General features: G+C 51.6%; 1 protein-coding gene across 4 annotated transcripts in view; it reads left to right on the forward strand.

Moving 5' to 3' along the window:
• The window catches only part of LOC144488359 (electrogenic sodium bicarbonate cotransporter 1-like), a 189,531-nt gene that overhangs the window by 487 nt on the left and 170,100 nt on the right, over window positions 1–18,944 (forward strand). The gene's annotated exons all lie outside the window — the stretch shown is intronic.

Below are 18,944 nucleotides of genomic sequence, written 5' to 3' on the forward strand. Positions count from 1 at the left end.
TGTGTAAATGTGTGACAGTTGTGTGTGTGCATTGTCTGGGTTGCTTAGTGCGTGTGTGTATAAGGTTGTATGTGTAGAATGAGTGTGAGGATTATGTCTAAGTGTGTGTTGTAACAGTGTGTAGTATAAATGAGTGTGAGGGTGATGTGTGTGTGAGTTGTGTGTGTGAGGTGCAATTGTGTGTTATGTGTGTGTGTTATGTGTGTGACAGGCAGTTATGTGTGATTTGGGCTGTGTGTCTGGGTGTTGTATTCGGCGGTGGGACAAACCCCTCAGAAACGGGCTCCCTGAGCTGCAGCATTTTGCTGTTTTCTGGGAGGACAAAGAGGATTTGGAGAACACGATGTCTTTCTTTGTGTCTGATTCCAGCCAGCGTGCCGTTCCGGGGCGAATGAGGGAGAGGGGAGCGGCTTTGGGGATCGGGTTCAGTAAAGTTACAGCTCCGTCTTTATCTGTGATTGAGTTTTTAGCTTTTAGTTTGAAAAGAAACCCCAGCCCCCCCCTGTCCCAGGGGAGAGTGTTTGTATTTGTGCAGACGCCACGTGTTTCCAAAGCGTGTCCACGATGTGTAGTTGGTCTGAATGAGCTGAGGAAGGGGCTGGGAACAGGCTCCATCTCTCAGTCCTCCCATACCCGGGGAAAGGGGGTTGTATAAATGCTGGGGTCCCTGTGAATGTGACTGGCTGCTTTCAGTGTTGCTGTCAGTCCTCACTGAGGAGGTAACGAACGATCACTCACATCTGAGGCACAATGTTGTGGGTTCAGGCTCACAGCACAGAATCTGTGTTGGCATTTCAATACAATACTGAGGGAGTGCCGCACTGTCAGAGGGTCAGTACTGAGGGAGTGCCGCACTGTCAGAGGGTCAGTACTGAGAGAGTGCCACACTGTCAGAGGGTCAGTACTGAGGGAGTGCCGCACTGTCAGAGGGTCAGTACTGAGGGAGTGCCGCACTGTCAGAGGGTCAGTACTGAGGGAGTGCCGCACTGTCAGAGGGTCAGTACTGAGTGCCGCACTGTCATAGGGTCAGTACTGAGGGAGAGCCGCACTGTCAGAGGGTCAGTACTGAGGGAGTGCTGCACTGTCAGAGGGTCAGTACTGAGGGAGCGCCGCACTGTCAGAGGGTCAGTACTGAGGGAGTGCCGCACTGTCATAGGGTCAGTACTGAGGGAGTGCCGCACTGTCAGAGGGTCAGCACTGAGGGAGTGCCACACTGTCAGAGGATCAGTACTGAGGGAGTGCCGCACTGTCAGAGGGTCAGTACTGAGGGAATGCCGCACTGTCAGAGGGTCAGTACTGAGGGAGTGCTGCACTGTCAGAGGGTCAGTACTGAGGGAGTGCCGCACTGTCAGAGGGTCAGTACTGAGGGAATGCCGCACTGTCAGAGAGTCAGTACTGAGGGAGTGCCGCACTGTCAGAGGGACAGTACTGAGGGAGTGCCGCACTGTCAGAGGGTCAGTACTGAGGGAGTGCCGCACTGTCAGAGGGTCAGTACTGAGGGAGTGCCGCACTGTCAGAGGGTCAGTACTGAGGGAGTGCGGCACTGTCAGAGGGTCAGTACTGAGGGAGTGCGGCACTGTCAGAGGGTCAGTACTGAGGGAGTGCCGCACTGTCAGAGGGTCAGTACTGAGGGAGTGCAGCACTGTCAGAGGGTCAGTACTGAGAGAGTGCTGCACTGTCAGAGGGTCAGTGCTGAGGGAGTGTTGCACTATTGAGGGACAGGCCTGCGATGAGCGATGGACTGTTGGAGGTGCTGTTGTTCAGATGTTAATCCAGGGCCAGATGTGCTCTCTCAGGTGGATGTAGAAGGTCCCACGGTCACCACTGGAGAAGTTCATTCCGCGGTTAATCTCCCTTTCCCAACCCCCATCACTGGAACAGATTATCAGGTCAATATCGCACTGCTTATTGTGTGTGGGGAGCTTGCTGTTGGCTGCTGTGTTTCCTACACTATTACACTCCCAACTACAATACAGGTTGTTTGTTTCCGTGCTCCGTTTGCCCAGGTGAAGAGTGAGATTCCCGAACTATACAACGATTCACTGTTTCAGTCTTGCCCCCACATGTGATGTAAATGGAGATGGAGTGGGGGTGGGGTGGAGTTGCGACTGGTGTTGGGGTGATGGGTGCAGTGTTGGGGGGGGCGTCTGATGTTGGGTTAGAAGGGTTGTTGTCGGGGGGGTGTGTGGTGTTGAGGAATGCGGTGTTGGGGGATATCCGTCAGCTGTCAGTCAGGGGCGGCATGGTGGCACAGTGGTTAGCACTGCAGCCTCATAGCGCCAGGGACCCGGGTTCGATTCCCACTTGGGTCACTGTCTGTGTGAAGTCTGCACATTCTCCCCGTGTCTGCGTGGGTTTCCTCCGGGTGCTCCGGTTTCCTCGCACAGTCCAAAGATGTGTGGGTTAGGTGGATTGGCCACGCTAAATCGCCCCTTAATGTCAGGGGGACTAGCTAGGATAAATGCATGGGGTTGTGGGGATAGGACAGGACCTGGGTAGGACTGTTGTTGGTGCAGGCTTGATGGGCCAAATGGCTTCCTTCTGCACTGTAGATTCTATGAATCTGGAACACCTCACACCTCCATTCCCACAAGATGACCCCATCCCAGTTACAGCTCTTTGTCCTCACCCGCAACATTACACCCCCATACCTCACACCTTCCCTCTGTACATCTGAAGTGTGAGCAGTTGTTTGAGATTCACTTTCTCTATCGATCGACTCTGCTCCCCTCACCCCCTCCACCTCCCCAGCACTACGGGCTGGGCATTTTTATACCATCTCTCACAACCCTGAGATATCTCAAAGTGCTTTACAGCCAATTAAGTATTTTTTGAGGTTTATTATTATTAATATGTGAGAAACCTTGGAGCCAGTTTCCACAAACAACAAATGACCAGATAATCTTTCCTTAATGACGTGGGTTGAGGGAGAAAGCTGCGGCTTTTCTTTGTAACATTGGAATTTTCACAGTCACATGACAGGGCAGGCAGCCTTTTGGTTTAACCAAATCCAGAAGTCAGTAACTCAGAGAGTGCGGCACTCCCTCAGTACTGACCCTCTGACAGTGCAGCACTCCCTCAGTACTGACCCTCTGACAGTGCGGCACTCCCTCAGTACTGACCCTCTGACAGTGCGGCACTCCCTCAGTACTGACCCTCTGACAGTGCGGCACTCCCTCAGTACTGACCCTCTGACAGTGTGGCACTCCCTCAGTACTGACCCTCTGACAGTGTGGCACTCCCTCAGTACTGACCCTCTGACAGTGCGGCACTCCCTCAGTACTGACCCTCTGACAGTGCGGCACTCCCTCAGTACTGACCCTCTGACAGTGCGGCACTCCCTCAGTACTGACCCTCTGACAGTGCGGCACTCCCTCAGTACTGACCCTCTGACAGTGCGGCACTCCCTCAGTACTGACCCTCTGACAGTGCGGCACTCCCTCAGTACTGACCCTCTGACAGTGCGGCACTCCCTCAGTACTGACCCTCTGACAGTGCGGCACTCCCTCAGTACTGACCCTCTGACAGTGCCGCACTCCCTCAGTACTGACCCTCTGACAGTGCAGCACTCCCTCAGTACTGACCCTCTGACAGTGCGGCACTCCCTCAGTACTGACCCTCTGACAGTGCGGCACTCCCTCAGTACTGACCCTCTGACAGTGCGGCACTCCCTCAGTACTGACCCTCTGACAGTGCGGCACTCCCTCAGTACTGACCCTCTGACAGTGCCGCACTCCCTCAGCACTGACTCTCTGACAGGGCGGCACTCCCTCAGTACTGACCCTCTGACAGTGCAGCACTCCCTCGGTACTGACCCTCTGACAGTGCGGCACTCCCTCAGTACTGACCCTCTGACAGTGTGGCACTCCTTCAGTACTGATCCTCTGACAGTGCGGCACTCCCTCAGCACTGACCCTCTGACAGTGCGGCACTCCCTCAGTACTGACCCTCTGACAGTGCGGCACTCCCTCAGTACTGACCCTCTGACAGTGCGGCACTTCCTCAGTACTGACCCTCTGACAGTGCGGCACTCCCTCAGTACTGACCCTCTGACAGTGCGGCACTCCCTCAGTACTGACCCTCTGACAGTGCGGCACTCCCTCAGTACTGACCATCTGACAGTGCGGCACTCCCTCAGTACTGACCTTCTGACAGTGCGGCACTCCCTCAGTACTGACCCTCTGACAGTATGGCACTCCCTCAGTACTGGTGCTGGGAGTGTCAGCCTGGATTTTGTAACAGCCGACATGTGGCCCGGACTGGTCAGTGAGGTTGTCTAGGTAACCTGGTTGTCTGGGATCATGTCTCCTGCTGCTTGCCAGGTTTACATTGCGGAGATTGGCAAGGGGCTCTTACCTCACTGGTGGGTAAGTCCTAAACCAGATGACCAAGCTCTGTTAGTAAGTGTAACATCAGCTCCAATGACATTCAGGCTTTGAACCTTTAACTTTATAAGGGGCCTGCAAAGTTTAAAGCATTGAAATATTTTCCACAATATTATATAGGACAGCACGGTGGCACAACTGTTTCGCACTGCTGCCTCGCAACGCCAGGGACCCGGGTTAAATTCCAGCCTTGGGTCACTGTCTGTGTGGAGTTTGCACGTTCTCCCCGTGTCTGCATGGGTTTCCTCCGGGTGCTCCGGTTTCCTCCCACACTCCAAAGATGTGCAGGTTAGGCGGATTGGCCGTGCTAAATTGCCTCTTAGTGTCCCAAGACGTTACGGGGATTAGCGGGGTAAATATGTGGGGTTATGGCCTGGGTGGGATGCTCTGTCGGAGAGTCGGTGCAGACTCGATGGGCCGAATGGCCTCCTTCTGCACTGTAGGGACTCTATGCTAAGAACCCGATGAAACGGCGTTTGCTACGAGAGGACACAGGTTTAAGGTGCTGGGGGGTAGGTACAGAGGAGATGTCAGGGGTAAGTTTTTCACTCAGAGGGTGGTGGGTGAGTGGAATCGGCTGACGTCGGTGGTGGTGGAGGCAAACTCGTTGGGGTCTTTTAAGAGACTTCTGGATGAGTACATGGGATTTAATGGGATTGAGGGCTATAGATAGGCCTAGAGGTGGGGATGTGATCGGCGCAACTTGTGGGCCGAAGGGCCTGTTTGTGCTGTGGCTTTCTATGTTCTATGCATTCTCGGGTGAACGTGAAATCTCCCGTGTCACTTTTTTGAAGAAGGGCAGTTCTCCCCGATGTCCCGGACAATATTTATCCCTCAACCAACATCATAAAACACGTTAGCTCGTACTTTCCCGCCTCGGTGGCGGGGGGTGGGGCGGGGGGGGGGGTTCTAATGTGGGGCGGGGGGGTGGCGCCACAGGGCTGTCAGCCCGGTCAGTAAGGCAATGATGCTGGGTAGAACAGGATGATCCCAGCGATGGGCTGGGTAAGAAAATCCCCCACCCATTGTCTGGTGGTGATCACATTGCTGTGTGTGGGATCTTGCTGTGCACAAATTGGCTGCGACTTTTCCTACATTGCAAAAAAGACCACACTTCAGACAGAATTTCATTGGCTGGGGAAATGCTTTGAAGCATTCTGAGGTTGTTAGAGATACCATCGAAATGTAACTTCTATTACAGTTGCGGTGTACACACATCGAGCCTCTCTCACAGTATCTGCCTCCACACACTACTCCAGTAACTCCCTAAAGTCAAACATGCAGAATGCTCAGTGCTTACGTCCCACTGCCGACAGTTGCCTTGTTTTATGACTGTTACCCCCTCACTGTGAATACCCCACTGAGACTCATGACTGCTCCCCTGTCACCCCCACAGGATCCCACAAACGACAATGTGAGACTGACCAGATCACCTGTTTTAGTAACATAGAGGTAGGTCTACAGCACAGAGAAGGCCCTTCGGCCCATCATATCTGTGCCAGTCAAAAACAACCATCTAACTATTCTAATCCCATTTTCCAACACTTGGCCTTGGCATCACGAGTGGATCATAGAATCCTACAGCGCAGAAAGAGGCCATTTGGCCCATCGAGTCTGCACCAACCTCAATCCCACCCAGGCTGTACCCACACAACCCCATGCATTTACCCTAACTCGTCCCCCTGACACTAAAGGTTAATTTATCTTAGCCAATCAACCTTAGCTACAGATCTTTGGACTGTGGGGGAAAACCCACGCAGACACTGGGGGAACATGCAAACTCCATACAGACAATGGACCAAGCCAGGAATCGAACCTGGGTCCCTGGCGCTGTGGGGCAGCAGTGTTAACCACTGTGCCACCGTGCCGCCCCATCTGAAGTGCACATATAAATACTTCTTAAATGTTCTGAGAATCTCTGCCTCTTTCAGGCAGTGAGTTCCAGACTCCCACTGCCCTCTGGGCAAAAATGCTTTTCCTCAAAACCTCCTGCCCCTTACCCTAAATCTAGATTGGATAAATATTGCCCAAAATGTCATGAATAACTCACCTGGTCTTCTTCAAAGTAGTTCCTCCTGATGTCCGAAAACAAATCTGTCTCTCGGCTGCCACCCAAAGCACGTCAAGGGCTGTCATCACGTCGCTCTGTTTGGGATCCTGCTATGTACAAATCGGCTGCTGCATTGCGGCACCCTCAAAAAGAGCTTCACTGGCTTTGAAGCCCTTTGGGATGTCCCAAAGCCAGGAAAGGCGCTAAAGAAATGCAACTTCTTTCTTTGCGTAATCCAGTTCTATAGATAGATCAGATCAGACAGAAAGGAATATGGATTAGACAGGCCAGTTGCACAGAGACAATGAGGGAAGGTGTCGACCAGCTTTGTGAGGCCTCTGCCTCCTCTCCCCCTCTCTCCTTTCGATGTTTCTTGAGATGCTAGAAAGTGTTTGTGGATTTGCAAGGTGAGTTTAGATCTTGCTAACACTTGCCTTGCAGTTTAGGGCTTGGAGCTCACAGAGAAAGCAATGAAAGGACTTTCCTTGTATAATACGAGTCATTTATTGTGGTCCATTCATTAGAATGCAGTTCATTATAATTGCGCATTATTTCGATATAATGTTTCCCATGATTTATTTCCTACTTTCCTTTAAATTAAATTTTAATTTATGTTTTAATCATATGAAAATTATGTTGTGGCCCACAAATACATCGGCGTAAATTTCCTCTAAACACTGTGCGGCACGGTGGCACAGTGGTTAGCACTGCTGCCTCGCAGCGCCAGGGACCCGGGTTCAATTCCCACCTTGGGTCACTGTCTGTGTGGAGTTTGCACATTCTCCCCGTGTCTGCGTGGGTTTCCTCCGGGTGCTCCAGTTTTCTCTCACACTCTAAAGATGTGCAGGTTAGGGGAATTTGTCATGCTAAATTGCCCCTTAGTATCCAAAGGTGTGTGGGTTAATGTATGGGGTTATGGGTTAAGGCCTGGGTAAGAGAGTCAGTGCAGACTCGATGGGCTGAATAGCCTCTTGTGCTGTAGGGATTCTATTGGTCCCCTAACTACCAACTCCATCCCTCTCCCTGGCAACTGTCTGAAGTTGATCCAGACTTTCTGTAAGCTATATTGGTTAAATAGATTCATAGAATCCCTACAGTATAGAAGGGGGCCATTTGGCCCGTCAAGACTACCGACAACAACCCCACATGTTTGCCCTGCTAATCCTCCTGACACGAGGGGCAATTTAGCATGGCCAATAAACCTAACCCACACATCTTTGGAGTGTGAGAGGAAACCGGAGGAAACCCACGCAGACACAGGGAGTTTGCACAAACTCCACACAGTCAACTGAGGCCGGAATTGAACCCGGGTCCCTGGCGCTGTGAGGCAGCAGTGCTAACCACTGTGCCACCGTGCCGCCCCACCAGAAAAGTGTTCCTATTTGACCCAGAAATGAAAGTGCAACCACATATCCGTGACATCACTAAGATTGCTGAATTCCACCTCCATAAAGTCATTCCGACCTGCCCCTGCCTCTGCACATCCACTGCTGTAGCCCCTTTCTGTCTAGACCTGTGTGTTCCTAAGGAGCCCTTGGGCTGGATTTAGTTTTCCCATTGTGGGTCCCACCCACTGGTTGGAGAACCAGCGCGAGGTCCAAGTGAATTATTTTTTAACAAAATTATTTATTAGTGTCACAAGTCGGCTTACATTAACACTGCAATGAAGTTACTGTGAAAATCCCCTAGTCGCCACCCTCTGGCGCCTCTTCGGGTACACTGAGGGAGAATTTAGCACGGTCAATGCACCCTAACCAGCACGTCTTTCAGACTGTGGGAGGAAACCAGAGCACCCAGAGGAAACCCACGCAGACATGGGGAGAATGTGCAAAGTCCACACAGACCGTGACCCGAGCTGGGAATCAAACCCAGGACCCTGGCGCTGTGAGGCAGCAGTGCTAACCACTGTGCCACAAGCATTCACATGGGCAGCATTAGGGAATTCTCTCCCCAAACCTCTCCTCCTTTAAGACACTCCTTCAAACCGACTGTTTGGACTGAGATTTTTGGTCACTTGTCTTAATATCTCTGCATGTGGCTCAGTGTGAAACTTTCTTTGATCATGCTCCTGTGAAGTGTCTTGAGACAGTTTATTGTGTAATAGGTGCTGCGTGCAGAGACGTTATTGTTCTCACTCATTCAGAGGTTGGATTTGAGCTCAGGTGGTTCTGGTCAAGATATAGTGTCAGTGTTTAATATCCCTTCAGTGCAAGGCGGATGGGAGTCCAGTCTCTGTCCAGACACTGCTTTACATTTCAGCTTTGCATCCAGGTTTGTGAATACTGAGACTCGCAGTCGGTGCGATCATCGGGCCCCCAAGGCAATGTGAAACCATAGAATCCCTGCAGTGCAGAAGGAAGCCATTCGGCCCATCAAGTCTGCACTGACCACAATCCCACCCAGGCCCTATTCCCGTAACCCCACACATTTACCCCACTAATTCCTCTAACCTACGCCTCCTGGGACACTAAGGGTTAATTTAGCATGGTCAATCAACCTAACCTGCACATCTTTGGACTGTGGGAGGAAACTGGAGCACCCGGAGGAAACCCACGCAGACACGGGGAGAATGTGCAGACTCCACACAGACAGTGACCCAAGCCGGGAATTGAACCCGGGTTCCTGGCGCAGTGAGGCAGCAGTGCTAACCACTGTGCCACCGTGCCGGCCGTGAGAGAGAGAGCATGGTGGGACCTGTGGGAAAGTTAGGAAAGGTAAACATTTCTCTGTGAAAATGCAGCTGTCGGTGGAAGCAAGGACTGGCCTTGAATTTGTTGAGCTGGAGGATGGAGGATGGGCCACAGGGACATTTAACTCCATTCCTTAGGCTGCTATTCCAACAGGTGTTTTCTGATTTTTGTGTCGGGTTTTCCTCGCAAGTGCTGCCGTGTCCCGAGGTCCTGCTATCAGGAAGCCAGTTGCTGACACTGGGTCAGACTTGGATTGGAAAGCCCCTAACAACAGCTTCCTGTCAATCCAGGAAACCTTTCCTTTGGGAATCGACAGCTCCAGTTGTGGGTGTCACGCACGACAGCAGGGGCTTAATAAATTTGATACGAACGTGTTAAGCTAATCGTTCCAGTGTAACTTCAAGGCCAGGGTGATTAATTTTATTTTTGCTATCTGGCATGACGCAGGATTCAGAATGTTAACAAAGGAGTTTCACAAGAGCTGGACTGAAATAATTTTTGTGTGTGTGTGTGCGCACCTGTGTGTGTGTGTGTGCGCGCACCTGTGTGTGTGTGTGTGCGCGCACCTGTGTGTGTGTGTGTGCGCACCTGTGTGTGTGTGTGTGCGCACACCTGTGTGTGTGTGTGTGCGCACACCTGTGTGTGTGCGCACCTGTGCGTGTGTGTGCGCGCACCTGTGTGCGTGTGTGTGCGCGCACCTGTGTGTGTGTGTGTGCGCGCACCTGTGTGTGTGTGTGTGCGCGCACCTGTGTGTGTGTGCGCGCACCTGTGTGTGTGTGTGTGCGCGCACCTGTGTGTGTGTGCGCGCACCTGTGTGTGTGTGTGTGTGCACCTGTGTGTGTGTGTGCGCGCACCTGTGTGTGTTGTGTGCGCGCACCTGTGTGTGTGTGTGTGTGTGCGCGCACCTCTGTGTGTGTGTGTGTGTGTGTGCGCACCTGTGTGTGTGTGTGCGCACCTGTGTGTGTGTGTGCGCGCACCTGTGTGAGTGTGTGCGCGCACCTGTGTATGTGTGCGCGCACCTGTGTGTGTGTGTGTGTGTGCGCGCACCTGTGTGTGTGTGCGCGCACCTGTGTGTGTGTGTGCGCGCACCTGTGTGTGTGTGTGTGCGTGCACCTGTGTGTGTGTGTGCGTGCACCTGTGTGTGTGTGTGTGCGCGCACCTGTGTGTGTGTGTGTGCGCGCACCTGTGTGTGTGTGTGTGCGCGCACCTGTGTGTGTGTGTGCGCGCACCTGTGTGTGTGTGTGTGCGCGCACTTGTGTGTTTGTGTGTGCGCGCACCTGTGTGTGTGTGTGCGCGCACCTCTGTGTGTGTGTGTGCGCGCACCTGTGTGTGTGTGTGTGTGTGTGTGTGCGCGCACCTGTGTGTGTGTGTGTGCGCGCACCTGTGTGTGTGTGTGTGTGCGCGCACCTGTGTGTGTGTGTGTGTGCGCGCGCACCTGTGTGTGTGTGTGCGCGCACCTGTGTGTGTGTGCGCGCACCTCTGTGTGTGTGTGCGCGCACCTGTGTGTGTGTGCGTGTGTGCGCACACCTCTGTGTGTGTGTGTGCGCGCACCTGTGTGTGTGCGCGCACCTGTGTGTGTGTGTGTGTGCGCGCACCTCTGTGTGTGTGTGCGCGCACCTCTGTGTGTGTGTGCGCGCACCTGTGTGTGCGTGCGTGTGTGCGCACACCTCTGTGTGTGTGTGTGCGCGCACCTGTGTGTGTGCGCGCACCTGTGTGTGTGAGCGCGCACCTGTGTGTGTGTGTGCGCGCACCTGTGTGTGTGTGTGCGCGCACCTCTGTGTGTGTGTGCGCGCACCTCTGTGTGTGTGTGCGCGCACCTGTGTGTGCGTGCGTGTGTGCGCACACCTCTGTGTGTGTGTGTGCGCGCACCTGTGTGTGAGCGCGGCACCTGTGTGTGTGTGTGCGCGCCTGTGTGTGTGCGCGCGCGCACCTCTGTGTGTGTGTGTTGGCGCACCTGTGTGTGTGTGTGCGCACACCTCTGTGTGTGTGTGCGCGCGCACCTGTGTGTTGTGCGCGCACCTGTGTGTGTGTGTGTGTGTGCGCCCACCTCTGTGTGTGTGTGCGCGCGCACCTGTGTTTGTGTGCGCGCACCTGTGTGTGTGTGCGTGCACCTCTGTGTGTGCGTGTGCGCGCGCACCTGTGTGTATGTGTGTGTGTGCGCACCTGTGTGTGTGTGCGCGCACCTGTGTGTGTGTGTGTGCGCGCACCTGTGTGTGTGTGTGTGCGCGCACCTGTGTGTGTGCGTGTGCGCGCACCTGTGTTGTGTGTGCGTGCACACCTGTGTGTGTGTGCGCGCACCTGTGTGTGTGTGTGTGCGCGCGCACCTGTGTGTGTGTGTGCGCGCACCTGTATGTCTGTGTGTGTGCGCGCGCACCAGTGTGTGTGTGTGTGTGCGCGCGCACCAGTGTGTGTGTGCGCCTGTGTATCTGTGTGTGTGTGTGCACCTGTGTGTGTGTGTGTGTGTGCGCGCCTGTGTATCTGTGTGTGTGCGCGCCTGTGTGTGTGTGTCTGCGTGTATGTTTGTGCGTCTGTGTGTGTGTGTGTATGTGTGTCTGTGTGTGTCTGTGTGTGTGTGTAGCTCAGGAAGTATCTGTGCTGAAAGTTCTTGATAATGTAGATAAACCAAACTGCTTCCACTGGCTTTAGGGTTAGTAACCACAGGGCAGGAACGTGAAATAATTAGCAAAAGGGCAAGAGCGGAGGTAAGGAGAAGGTTTCTTGCACAGCAGTTTGGAATGCACTGGCAGGAGAAGCAGATTCAGACTTTGACAAGGAGGTGAGATATGTATTTACAGAAAGAAAAACGTACAGGGGGCAAGTACCGGGGAGTGAGGCTAATTGCATAGCTCTTTTAAAGATCCGGCACAGATATGATGGGCTGAATGGCCCCCTTGTGGGCTGCACAATGGGTGGCACGGTGGCACAGTGGTTAGCACTGCTGCCTCACAGCGCCAGGGACCCGGGTTCGATTCCCGGCTTGGGTCACTGTCTGTGTGGAGTCTGCACGTTCTCCCCGTGTCTGCGTGGGATTTTCACAGTAACTTCATTGCAGCGTTAATGTAAGGCTACTCGTGACAACTAATAGATAAACATAAACTTAAAACTGGTATGCCCAACTTCCGAGGTTGTAACACACTCGAAACTCCTGAAACAAGCTGTTAATTGCTTTGTAGTTGGTCTAACAACATTAACACAAGCAACATTAATGCAAGACTGCGGACACTAAAGGGTTGCTAACGCTGCAGCATTGTTAGTCAGCCTGCAGTTTAGTCACTTTATATTTGCCAATAAAACTACCAAGTAATTACCTGGATTTTCTACATGTGATGTAATACCAATTTGATCTTTAATCTTTTGGTGTGACCATCACATAAAAACATAAGAACATAAGAACTAGGAGCAGGAGTAGGCCATCTGGCCCCTCGAGCCTGCCCCGCCATTCAATAAGATCATGGCTGATCTTTTCATGGACTCAGCTCCACTTACCTGCCCACCCTTTACTATTCAAAATGTATCTATCCTTGCCTTAAAAACATTCAATGAGGTAGCCTCAACTGCTTCACTGGGCAGGGAATTCCACAGATTCACAACCCTTTGTGTGAAGAAGTTCCTCCTCAACTCAGTCCTAAATCTGCTTCCCCTTATTTTGAGGTCATGCCCCCTAGCTCTAGTTTCACCCGCCAGTGGAAACAACTTCCCTGCTTCTATCTTACCTATTCCCCTCATAATCTTATATGTTTCTATAAGATCTCCTCTCATTCTTCTGAATTCCAATGAGTATAGCCCCAGTCTACTCAGTCTCTCCTCATAAGCCAACCCTCTCAACTCCGGAATCAACCTAGTGAATCTCCTCTGCACCCCCTCCAGTGCCAGTATATCCTTTCTCAAGTAAGGAGACCAAAACTGTACACAGTACTCCAGGTGTGGCCTCACCAGTACCTTGTACAGCTGCAACATAACCTCGCTGTTTTTAAACTCCATCCCTCTAGCAATGAAGGACAGAATTCCATTTGCCTTCTTAATTACCTGCTGCACCTGCAAACCAACTCCTTGTGATTCTTGCACAAGGACATGCCAGTGAGAATGGTGAATATGAACATAGGAATTAGGAGCAGGAGTAGGCCACTCAGCCCCTTGAGCTTGCTATACCATTCAATAAGATCAGGGCTGATCTGCTTGTAATTTAAACCCCACATTCCTGCTGACCCCGATAACCTCTCAGCTCCTTGCTCACTCTTCAAGACAGGGGGAGATGGTGGCATCGTGGTAATGTCACTGGACTAGTAAACCACAAGCCCAGCCCAGGCCAGTGCACTGGAGCTGTGAGTTCAAATCCCACCACACACTTGATGGCATTTGGATTCTGTTAATATACCTGGAATATAAATCTAGTCTCAATGAGAGCAGCCAGGACAAGTATCATCAATCGTTGTGAAAACCAAACCCTCCAGGCCTGGCAGCCACAGGGATTTACGGAAAGACATTTATCTGCACCTTTCACATCTACTTCTTTACAACCAGTGAAGTACTGTTGTAGTGTAGGAAACATGGCAGCCAATCTGTATCATCGAATTTCTACAGTGCAGAAGGAGGCCATTTGGCCCATCGAGTCTGCACTGACCACAATCCCACCCAGGCCCTATTCCTGTAATTTACTCTGCTAATCCCCGTGACACTAGGGGCAATTTAGCATGGCCAATCAACCTAACCCGCTCATCTTTGGAGTGTGGGAGGAAACCGGAGCACCCGGAGGAAACCCACGCAGACACGGGGAGAACGTGCAAACTCCACATAGACAGTCACCCAAGCCGGGAATCGAACCTATGTCCCTGGCGCCGTGAGGCAGCAGTGCTAGCCACCGTGCCACCCCTGAATCTGCGCACAGCAAGATTCCACAAACAGCAATGTGATGGTGGCCAGATAATTTGTTCTTGGTGTTGTTGATTGACAGATAGAAACATGGAAAATAGGAACAGGAGGAGGCCATTCAGCCCTTTGAGCTTGCTCTGCTATTCATTCTGATCATAGTTGATCATCCAACATAATAGGCAGATCCCACCTTCTCACCCCATCCCCCATATCCTTTGATCCCTTTAGCCAAACAGCTCTATCTAATTCCTTCTTGAAAACAAACAATTTTTTGGCCTCAACTACATTCTGTGGTATCGAATTCCACAGGCTCACCACTCTCTGAGTGAAGAAATTCCTCCTCATCTCCGTGCTAAATGGTTTACCCTGTATCCTCAGACTGACCCCTGGTTCTGAACTCCCCCACCATCGGGAACATCCTTCCTTCAGCAACCCTGTCTAGTCCTGTTAGAATTTTAAAGGTTTCCGTGCGATTCCCCCCTTCATTCTTAAGTCCAGCAAATACAATCCTAACCGACTCAATCTCTCTTCATACGTCAGTCCTGCCATCCCAGGAATCAGTCTGGTAAACCTTCGCTGCACTCCCTCTGTAGCAAGAACATCCTTCCTCAGATAAAGAAACCAAAACTGCACACAACATTCCAGGTGCGGCCTCACCAAGGCCCTGTATAATTGCAACAACACATCCCTGCTCTTGTACTCGAATCCTCTCACTATGAAGGTCAACATTCCATTTGCCTTTTTTACTGCCTGCTGCACCTACATGCTTACCTTCAGTGACTGATGTACGAGGACACCCAGGTCTCGTTGCACATTCCCCTCTCTCAATCTATAGCCATTCAGATAATAATCTGGCTTCATGTTTTTGCTACCAAGACCTCACATTTATCCAAATTACACTGCATCTGCCATGCATTTGCCCACTCACTCAGCCTGTCCGAATCACACTGAAGGATCTCTGCATTCTCCTCACAGCTCACCCACCCAGCTTTGTGTCATCGGCAAATTCGGAGATATTACATTTAGTTGTTAGTTACTACTAGATACTGCCTGCCATTCAGAAAATGACCCGTTCATTCCTACTCTTTGTTTCCTGTCTGGCAGCCAGTTTTCTACCCATCTCTGTACACTACCCCCAATCCCATTCGCTTTAATTTGACATGCTAACATCTTATATGGGACTGTGTCGAAAGCCTTCTGAAAGTCCAAATAAACCATCCACTAGCTCCCCCTCATCAAGTCTACCAGTTACGTTCTCAAAGAATTCCAGTCGATCTGTCAAGCATAATTTCCCTTTTGTAAATCTGTGCTGACTCTGTCCAATCCTGCCACTCTTTTCCAAGTGTTTTGCTATAAAATCTTTGATAATGGATTCTAGAATTTTCCCCACGACCGACATCAGGCTGACTGGTCTATAATTCCCTGTTTTCTCTCTACCTCCCTTTTTAAATAGTGGGGTTACATTAGCTGCCCTCCCTCTGTAGGAACTGTTCCAGAGTCTATCGAATTTTAAAAGGTGACCCCCAACGCATCCACTATTTCTCGAGCCACTTCCTTAAGTGCTCTGGATAAATATTGGCCAGAACACCAGAGAATCTTTTATGTTCACCAGAGAGGACAACAATGGCTTTGGTTTAATAGAGTCATAGAGGTTTACAGCATGGAAACAGGCCCTTCGGCCCAACTTGTCCACGCCGCCCTTTTTTTTAAAACCCCTAAGCTAATCCCAATTGCCTGCATTTGGCCCATATCCCTCTATACCCATCTTACCCATGTAACTATCTAAATGCTTTTTAAAAGACAAAATTGTACCCGCCTCTACTACTACCTCTGGCAGCTTGTTCCAGACACTCACCACCCTCTGTGTGAAAAAATTGCCCCTCTGGACACTTCTAATATAGAATCATAGAATCCCTATAGTGCAGAAGGAGGCCATTTGGCCCATCGAGTCAGCACTGACCACAATCCCACCCAGGCCCTATCCCCATAACCCCATGCATTTACCCTAGCTAGTCCCCCTGACACCAAGGGGCAATTTAGCACAGCCAATCCACCTAACCTGTACATCTTTAGAGTGTGGGAGGAAAGCGGAGCACCCGGAGGAAACCCACACAGACACGGGGAGAATGTGCAAACTCCACACAAACAGTGACCAGTGGCCGGAATTGAACCCGGTCCCTGGCGCTGTGTGTCACTGAAGTGTCAACCCCAATTGTTGTTCTCCCGGGCTGGCGTGGGATTTGAAGTATGACCCTGTGACCCGGGGAAGGGTCTACCCACTGAGTCACAGCTGACACGGTGGAATTGATCAGTCAATGGGTAATGAAGGGGCGATTGGGTTTCCAATGGGCTGCAGGCCTGTGAGAACAGGACCAATGACGGGGCAATTGGAGATAAGAGATCATGTGGCATAACCTCCACCAATATGTTCAACCAGAATTTGTAAATTGGCGCGTGGCTAATTCGCTGCCACTGGGTCCCTGTGCCGATTGCTGCCTGGGATTCTCCGGCCTCGCCCGCGGCTGGGATTCTCCAGTCCCGCCCACAGCTGGGATTGTCCAGTCCTGCTGCAGCAAATGGAACTTTGGCTGGGTGTCAAATTCTCCGTTCTTGCTGGCAGAGGTGGTGGGTGAACAGGATTGGAGAATCCCAGCCTATGGTTGGAATTTTACCGGCACGCCCGCCCGGATTCCGGGGGTAGGCGGGGCTCGGACAACGGCATTCTCCGTTTGCCTCGGGCAGGATCATACGAACCCCGGGCGGATGTGCTGGTAAAATCCCGCCCTATATGTTTCAATCAATTCACCTCTTATTCTTCTCAACTCCAGAGGATACAAGCCTGGCCTGTCCAACCTTTCCTCATAAGACAACCAGCCAATTCTCATGCTTTTATTGCTTCTTTTAAAATGTTTTCATTTAGACATAGAACTTTCCTCGAGATAGCTCATTACCAGATAAAGAATATTCTTAGAATCACACTGAGGCACAAAAGGTCTATTCTGAAAGTCAGGTGTTGCTAATATATTTTTAATCTTTGTGACAGGTGCACAGAGATCGGGTATCCTACGCTGGGGTGCACAGAACCTCCTATAGCGTTACATAGCCATTCGAGCTCACAGACAGACTGTTCCGAATAACAGGCCTGAGCTGGGGATTATTCCCCACTTGAGCTTCCTGTGCCTCGCCCCAACATATCCATTCTCCCTTTTGTACTGAGCTGGATTCCATTAATGGCATTTAAGCTATCCCAGATGGGGAGTTTGTGGACAATTCGTAATCTTTAGTGGAGCAGGAGTTTGAGAGGCTGAATTATCCAATCCTACTCCTTTTTCATAGAGTCATAGAATCCCTACTGTGCAGAAGGAGGCCATTTGGCCCATCAAGCCAACACCGACTTTCCGACCGACAACACTCCCAACCAGGCCTTATTCCCGTAACCCCACATATTTACCCCACTAATCCCCCTAACCTGCACATCTTGGGACACTAAGGGGCAATTTAGCACGGCCAATGCACCTAACCCACATCTTTGGAGTGTGGGAGGAAACCAGAGCACCCGGAGGAAACCCACGCAGACACGGGGAGAACATGCAGACTCCGCACAGACAGTGACTCAAGCCGGGAATCAAACCCGGGTCCCTGGCACTGTGGAGCAGCAGTGCTAACCACTGTGCCACCGTGCCACCCACCTTATCCTTATCCCCGTAACCCTACATATTTACCCAGCTAATCCCCCTAACCTGCACATCTTGGGACACTAAGGGGCAATTTACCATGGTCAATGCATCTAACCCCGCACATCTTTGCAGTGTGGGAAGAAACCGGAGCACCCGGAGGAAACCCACGCAGACACGGGGAGAACGTGCAAACTCCACACAGACAGTGACCCAAGGCTGGAATCGAACCCGGCTCCCTGGCGCTGTGAGGCAGCAGCGCTGACCTTAACTTTATTTAAGAATAGGAATAGACTGTGTGGCCCCTCGAACTGCTTCGACATCCAATACAAGCAAAGGTGATCTTTGCATCAACTCTGTTTTCCTGCCTGCTCCCCATGCACCTTCATTCTCAAAGTCATCAACACCTGTCCATTTGAACCTCAAATACACTGAAGAATGGCTCACCCACAACCCTCCGGACATGTCCCCTCATCTCAGTCCTGAAGATTAGCCTCCTCCGTGTTGTACATTCCCCGGCCAGGAGCATTCACCTCGCTGGCGGGGGGGGGGGGGGGGGGGCAGATTTGTCCCGTGGAGAGAGAGCGGAAAGGCTCTCCTTCGAGCAGAGCCGATTGGGGGCAGATTTAACAAAGGAGTTTGAGGGATTTTGTTAGAGTGAATAAAGAGGAAATGTTTCAATTGGTCACAGGGTTAAGAGGGCAAAGGTTGAATAACATTAGCAAAGGGACCAGAGGGGAGATTAAAATCATTCTTATAAGCAGTTGGATGTTATCAGTGAGAGTGCACTGCCTGAGGGCAGTGGAAGCAGACTCGATTGTAACTATGGAAAGGGAATTGAATAGTAATTAGAGGGGGAAGAGTTCCAGGGTGAAGAGGCGAGAGCAAGGAGTGGACCTAAATGGATAGCTCTTTCAAAGAGCCAGCACGGGCACAATGGGCTGAATGGACTCCTTCTGTGCTTATAATGTTACATACAGATCAATGTGTTAATGCTCTTGTTATACCGGACTCTGCGTGACCAAACCACCGATTCATAAAGGAGTTACAGGACGAGGCTGAAGACAATGACCATCAAAGTGATGTTACTGATGACACTGCTCACTCCCTGCTCCCCCCCCCCCTCCACACACACACACTGCTCACTCCCTGCTCCCCCCCCCCCCTCCACACACACACACACAGCTCACTCCCTGCTCCCCCCCCCCTCCTCACACTCACACACTGCTCACTCCCTGCTCCCCCCCCCCCTCCACACACACTCACTGCTCACTCC

This window comes from Mustelus asterias, chromosome 1, assembly GCF_964213995.1.
Source record: "Mustelus asterias chromosome 1, sMusAst1.hap1.1, whole genome shotgun sequence".
In the NCBI taxonomy this organism is placed as follows: domain Eukaryota; kingdom Metazoa; phylum Chordata; class Chondrichthyes; order Carcharhiniformes; family Triakidae; genus Mustelus; species Mustelus asterias.